At 34.0% G+C, this 7,999-nt stretch overlaps 1 long non-coding RNA gene across 1 annotated transcript in view; it reads right to left on the reverse strand.

Annotated features, from left to right (window-relative positions):
- The window catches only part of LOC118198191 (uncharacterized), a 104,036-nt gene extending 96,559 nt beyond the window's left edge, over positions 1-7,477 (reverse strand). Inside the window, exon 1 of the long non-coding RNA XR_015044382.1 lies at positions 7,297-7,477. This is a non-coding gene — a long non-coding RNA (uncharacterized LOC118198191). The remainder of the gene's footprint in view (positions 1-7,296) is intronic.
- Positions 7,478-7,999: the final 522 nt, after the last annotated feature.

Here is a 7,999-nt window from a genome sequence, read left to right on the forward strand (position 1 = left end):
ATTCTATGATGAAAAAATTGTTTTGTTGTTTTCTTAAAGTATGTTCCTAAAGTTTTCTTAAGGTGAACATCTTAAAGTGTGTTCCATTAATTTTGAATATAATCTATTAACGCAGCCCCTTTTTTTATATATTTGCATAATTAATTACTTTAATCTGAGTTTTCGTGAACGTTCATTTATCAAACTAATATTCAACGTTAAAGAAGATAAGAAAGCAAAATGTTTTAAATAATAAAATATATATATATATATATATACCAAGAAACAAAAAGTATTATGACTTGATAAAGGCTGTCATGTCACTCAATAGAAACTTGATGCATAGAATTTTGTGTAAAATTTTGAGCACATTTATAGAAATATATGTTTAATAAGCATTTGCATACTATGAAAACTATCCTTTAAATGATTACGAGAAATCTGCATAGTAATATATTTTTACACAGACCAATAAAATTTATGAAAATTAATTTAATTTTTAATTAACTGTAATAAACTAACTGCAAAGTAACTTAATTTACTGCATTTTTAATACGTAAAAATTTTCAAAATTACTGAATAGTAATTTATCAAAACAGGATTATGTAACTGATTACATAATGTTAACTGCTCGGTTTTTTTTTTTTTTTTTCCAGTATAATTGCTGTGAACCTTCCTTAATTCGAAATTTCTGTTTTGGGCACAAAAGCTCAAACTCCGTTGCACATATCAATAAAATTTATTAAAATAAATATTATAATTTTAATTAAGCATAATAAATTAATTGCAAAGTAACTTAATTTACTATATTTTTGATGTAAATAAATATTTTCAAAATTACTGAAGAGTAATTTATTGAAAAATGATTATGTAACTGATTACATAACATCAACTGCTTATTTTGTCAGTCTGCTGTAAACCTATTTCAGATCGAAATTTCTGTTTTTTTGTACGAAAGCTCAAACTCCGAAAATCTCGTGTTTTACCCCGTGTGAAACATGTATACCAGCTAGTTTCTCTTAGAAAGTCCTTCACGAAAGCATCCCTTCCCTTAGGCAGATAGCCCTAGTGTGCTTTGCCGTAATCAAATGAACCAAATCAAACCGAAAATCTCAGTTAACCCTTTGCGGAGGGTTTTAAATGTTTCCAGCACTTAAAATTAGAAAAACTTTTTGTCAGTTTTTGTTTTATATGTTGAAAGGTTTTATTTATTTTTACTAACAGTATTTTAATTTGTTAGCCTTTTATGTATTCTCTTATCTCCCTCACGTTTCTTCGCCAGGATCTAAATTAGCCAACGAATGTATTTAAGCTGATGTAGCGAAAAGTTTAGTCAAAGCGTGGTTTTGCTATTGTGAGCGCACGTTGCTTGTTCTTCCAGATGTTAACCTTGAATATCGGCTTCGCATGCTTGCCGCCGAGTTCATATCCTGCCGGTGTAGGTTCTGAGTCAACGTGTTAGGATTTAATTGAATTGTATAGTCTTGTACTACTCCTACGTTTAAATTTAGTATTTAAATTTAGCATATCTTTTAATTCTCACCGCAAGTGGCCGATGTCTGTAAGCACATAGCTCCGCGCCATATGTAGACTATATTGTGTTAAATTAAAAGTGTATTTTACACCCTTTCCCTGGTTGTATTCATTTTCAAGCTTTGGCGAGAATTCGCAAGGATCAACACTTAGGTAGATCTAGTTACATTTTATGATTGCGCAGGGAACTAGATCAAACAACGTAACTTTGATCTCTAACACGTAACTATGATTTTTGTGTTTTTCAGCAATCGCTCAAGCAAGAAGGGTGCAGGTTTCCATGAGTCTCTCTCTTTTGTCTTAAGCTTTCATTTTTAAAGCCTTGCCTTTAAATATTCAGTTCTTTAGTCTTTCAAGACCACAATACTGCCTGGTAAATCAGATAGGGAGAATTTACAGGGGTTGGACAAAAATATGGATACCCCTTTAAGAAAACATGTTTCTTTGCTTAATATGGTGTAGGAAACCCGTTGGCAACCAAAACAGCTTGCAGTCTTCTCGGAATGGATAAATACAGTTCTTGTATGTTTGCCAAGGGAATATTATACCATTCTTCCTGCAAAACGGTGGCAAGTTCAGATAACGATGTTGGCGGTGGATAACGAGAACGCACTTTCCGTTCCAATGTAGACCACAAAGGTTCGATAATATTCAAGTGGCTATGGGAGATGGGACAACTCATCCTCGTGCTCAGAAAACCAGTCCTGGACAATGTGAGCTGTGTGAACAGGGGCTTTGTCGTCTTGGAAGACACCATCACCATCGGGGAACGAAGTTTGTACCATGGGATGAACTTGATCGGCCAAAATGTTCACATAAGTGTTGGCAGTCATGTGCCCTGACACAATTATCATGGGGCTATCAGAGAACCACGATATGGCTGCCCAAACCATAACAGAACCCCCGCCATGTTTCACTCTTGGCAACAAGCAGTCTGTATTATAGGCTTCAGATGGCGTTCTCCAGACGTAAACTCGGCCAGAAGTGGGAAACAATGTGAAAGAAGACTCGTCACACCATATTACTCGCTTCCACTGCTCTATAGTCCAGGCTTTATGACTTAAACACCACCTTTTCCTGTTACGGGCATTAGCATCACTGATGAGTGGCTTTTCAATTGCAGCACGGCCAGCAATTCCCTGTTTATGAAGCTCCCTTCTAATTGTTTTGGTACTCACAGGGTTCGGTAACACAACATTCATTTTAGCAGTAACTTCAGTAGCTGCAGCTGTGGTCTTCTTATTTTTCGTCACAATTGCCCTTAATGATCGTCTGTCACGATCACTCAGGACACACTTTCGTCCGCGCTGTGATTTAGCAGATGATGTTTTTCCGCTTTTCAAATATGCGGAATAAATCTTCGACACAGTACCTCTTGAAACACTAAACACCTCGGCTACCTTGCTTACGGAAGCACCTACCATACGTGCTCCAACAATTTGCCCACGTTCGAAGTTTGTTAACTCTGGCATAATGCAATGACAACCTCACATAACAGTACTCCGACAACAACTGAACTGTTTAGCACATTTACGAAGTTGTATAGGTGGCGTCAGTACTCAAAAACGCTAGCGTCACCTACATATTTCATTAAAATCAATCTTTCTTTTCAAACATGCATTTCACAAGGTGTTTCCATATTTTTGTCCATCCACTGTATGTCGTAGAAATATTATAAGCAATTAGATTTAATGCCAAAAGGAGTAGCTCAATCATTAAAACAAGAAAACGAAGCTACTTCTCAAACTTTGGGATTAAAAGAAAATAAAATGATTCTACTCTCTGATTACTCCGAAGAGTAATAAATGGGGTTAAAAGCATCTTTTAATAATTATAATAATTCTCAAAATGTTCATAAAAATTTTAATATGTATGACAAAAATACAAGTCTAAATTATGAAAATGTGCATTTATTGATTTTAAATCGTTCAGCTTGTTAATCGAAAATAGATTTATTAATCGAAAGATAAATTAAACATGTATCTCATGTTTCGCGGAATAATAACATTCTGGAGAGTGATTATAGGCCATGCCCCCCGTGGAAGATAATTTAAATGTTATGTCATACGTAACATCAATATTTGCTAGGTTGTGTTAATAGTAATGCATGGTCGCGTAACATTATATACACTCGAGAAAATATTAGAAAGTTTTTCCTGAAAACGTATCTAATATCAATTTCATTTTCATGCGATTTTAGATACAATTACGGATAGATAACATTAGATTAACTAAGATAAAGTCGTCAAAATCTATGAAACCTAACCCTTCATGCATATCAGTAAACTTGCTCATCCATGAAAATTATATCTGATCCAGATAAAAAGCTAAATATTCTAAAAAATTTAACGTGATCTGATAACATAATGGTAAAGGGTTGGTGCCCACGTCCTCCGTCACTAAACTAAACTATATTCTAGAAAATGAAACTTTATCCGGATACAAAGCTAAATATTCTAAGTTTTTATTATTTCACGCAGAACTAGAAGAATGTGGTATTCCTCGTATAGTTAACGTATCTGATTTTTGTCATGAAATTAGATCCTCGAATATTTCATGGATTCAATAACTTGCGAATTTCCAGGCGTTTCAATTCATGAATTAGTGAAATATTATGCTGACGCCTAAAGTCATTAGTAGATTTGATGTGTTAAAAGATATCTAAAGTATGGCAACTGGAAGAACGATGTGTAATAATTAAAACAGTTTTGATAACTGTATTTTCTAAAGCACTGTCTGCAGTGAAGCTAATGCAGTAACAGCTGTTGTAAAAAGAATTGTTTACCATGATTAAGATATTTTATGAAACATATTACATTTCTTTCCTAACATCGCGAATTAGAAAATATTATAAATTATTAATATTATAAATGTATATTAATTAATTATTAATATTAGAAAATTATGATAAAAAAGGTGAAAAAATACAGCAACACAGCAGTCATAAATTACCAGTGCATTGCTAGTAGATTATTTGCTCATGAGTCGTAAAATTATGCATTGTATAAATTAATTAGCAACGGGCACATGATATAACGCGACGTTTATAACGTACATTGATGTTTCACGAAAGATCGATAATGACTTTCTCTGAGTGTATAAGACTGCTGAACAATGGTAGTTCATCCCAGCTCTGAATCCTGGGAAACGAGCTAGTTGCATCAGTGTGTTCGTGATTTTGCTCACTTGTAGCATTAATATGAATTATTCTTACATAGGTATTTCTGCCCGAACAAACTTTAACTCAGATAACTTTGCTTTATTTAAACAACCATAAACAAACAACGTATTAACAATTGTAAAAAAAGGGGGTATTCACATTTTGTTAAAAATTTTGTTTCAAATGATTTTAAGGTATGTGATGTGCACTACATTTCCTCAAAGAAAAGAAATTTGACTTGCTACAGCACAAAAAAAAATACAGAGAGAGACAATTCTAGCACCTACGAAAATTAAATCTAATTATTACTGCATGTAGAGCTTACCTAATAATTAATTAATAAAACATTGAGAGCTAACTGAAAAACCTACAAAATGTATTCCAATTAGGAACTGAAATGACATACATCTCTCTTGCCCCAAAGAGAACTGCATGAAGTCGGTTCATACGTCATGTGCAATAAATCCTCATTTTTAACCTTCATACCGTCTAAGACAGTCTTTATGAATCAAAAACACTTAACAGCTTCTGTTTATACTTATACATCAACTTCTGTTTATACAACCAGCCCTAGAAGTCCTTGAATTTTAAATTGATTTTTTTTCATCAAAAAGATCACATTTAGTTCGTTTTTCAATCTCTTTCCAGCCTAAGTTTTCTCAGAGCTTTAAATTCCTTCAATTATATTTAAATTTGCAAAAGTTTCTATTATAAAAATGGCATCCGGCTTTATATGCCAAACTCAATATTTAAAGACTAATGAATTAATAAGTTTTATTAGATGATCGTGATTAATTAAATAATACACAATTTTTCCTTCTGAAAGTCTCTATTTGGGGGGGGGGAGGAGGTGTTGTTGTAATTCACAGCAATCGTGACTTTTCGTAGTGTCTCTAAATGTAATTTTTTTATGCATTGTTAACTTTGACTACGTTATAGCAAATAGTAAGGAATGGTTTGGTTTGGTTTGGTTTACTGAGATAATGGCAAAGCACACTAAGACTATCTGCTTAAGGAGAAGGAGGCATTTGTGGAAGACCTTCTAAGAATAAAGGGTTCATATACATGTCACACGTGAGGAAAACCATGCAAACACCCATGCAACCAGCCCTGGAATCGAACCAGGTCGGAATTACCATTGTTCAGAGAATTTTACCGCTTGTCCGTTGGTGAGCCATAATAACGAATGAACATAGACACAAATATTTATAAAAATGGTCGCTTGACCATGGGTAGACAAAATTTTAAATTCACAGACCGAAATAGTCCGTGTTAAGTTAGGTTTGACAGTTATCGCCGCGATATCGAGCGAAGTGCGACGTTTCCGGCTCAATCAGATGTAGCCACATAGACACATAATGTAGCAAGGTCATAACAGATGAGATCGTGGCTGATGATGTAGCAGGGGGTGACTTAGGACATGCAAGGAGACACAAGACCAACGCCAAGGCATAGCAGGACAAAGTGAAGCATATCAGTAGCACATAAGTTCAATAAAAAATAAACGCGACATCATAGAGATGGTCCATATTTCCTTCAGAACATTTATATAAGCACAATGGCTGCCAACGTTTTCTATGCTCCATCTCCATAAGAAAAGGTTTAATTAATGTGCGCATCTCCATCGAAAGAAATATCTCTCCTGCAAATCATTTGATACGATTCCTGAATCGAACACAAGCCATTCTTTATGGCACGCCCTAGAACACCATATCGCACACTAGACTGGGAACTCATATATCAGAGACATTAAGAGATTCAGGAACATAGGGAATGAGAAAAATAACTGTGGCTTTCTTTATTCATATGTTCACATTCCGAGATATTTTTATTAGTTTTTTGAACAGATATTTATCAAACTGAACAAAAAAATTGCGTGACATATAATCAGTTTTTTGAACAGATATTTATCAAACTGAACCAAAAAATTGCGTGGCATATAATCAGTTTTTTGAACAGATATTTATCAAACTGAACAAAAAAAAAAATTGCGTGGCATATAATCAGTTTTTTGAACAGATATTTATTAAACTGAACAAAAAAAATTGCGTGGCATTTAATCAGTTTTTTGAACAGATATTTATCAAATTGAACAAAAAAATTGCGTTGCATATAATCAAAACCCGATTCAGATAGTATTCAGATAGTCTGTGCTCTAGAAGCGAAATATTCATGTCGAGGCCAAAACGCCTTGTTTTTACGGGAAAAACAGGATTATAAGGAGCCTTTATATGATTCGATGTCCTAAACTTGGCTATTAGAGACCTAGGCGTAATTAGGCGTAGGATGTGAAAGTTAAAGACAGTTATCCCTTTTCCAATTATATAGTCATGCAAAAAAAGAGGGGAAAAGGAATAAGAACAAATTTCAAATTAAAATTATCACTTCAACCTAATACTCACTAAATAAAAACTTATATTCAAATTAAGATTTCGCAATTCTTTTTTTTTTTTTTTTTTTTAACCACGGCATGGTATAAATACGTTTCTGTAAAATTCAATCTAAAATTTAGATATAATTATGCATATGTAAAACCTTTAGACGGGCAGTTAAAATCATACTTAAAATAATAAAAAGAAAGCATATGATTTTACAACAAAATTGTAATATATAAATTGCCTTACTTCTTCTTTTTCTTCACCTGCGTTAACAACGGAGGTAGATATCGACAAAGCAACCAGGAATACGGTAAGTAATAATACAACAGTTGAAGAATTCATGACGGAATTAGATGGTATATTGAATACTCAAAAACAAGATTCCAAGCGGACAAACAACTTGCGCCGGTGTTAAAAAACTACGAAGTAGTCTGCGTTTGGAAACCTTCAGGTGGTCGCGCGATGTACATTTTGGAGATTCTGCGCATGCTGATTCTGATTGGATAGCGCGGTTGTTTGGTCCACTGTTCGTTATACGTCACAGGCGCTAAAGTATGACAGAAGAAAGGAATGAAAAAAAAAATTGGCGAAGAAGTATTCTAAAAGTGAATTTTATGCCCAGTTATACAATGCACCCAGGGAAGGAAAAGATTTACTGACGACATTAATTACTGAAATTTTGACATGCGACATAGTGTTTGGTGACGACGAAATGCAGGCACGAATGAAAAAGCAAAGAATGAATAATAATAAAACGAAAGCATCTAACCGAATGAAAAAATTTCTGTTTGCACATATGGGACATCTACACTTTTTTCCTTGTCCCCCCTCCTGTCTCTTAACTAATTTGACCGAAAGAAACAAACACAGTTTCTTTCATCAAATGATCTTATTTGAAGAAATAAAAGGCAGCTTCTAGTCTGCAGTGCACATAGAACGAAGGTTTAAG

The sequence above is a fragment of the Stegodyphus dumicola genome, chromosome 12, assembly GCF_044657685.1.
Source record: "Stegodyphus dumicola isolate Sdum_Otavi_A_Nest chromosome 12, ASM4465768v1".
NCBI lineage: Eukaryota > Metazoa > Arthropoda > Arachnida > Araneae > Eresidae > Stegodyphus > Stegodyphus dumicola.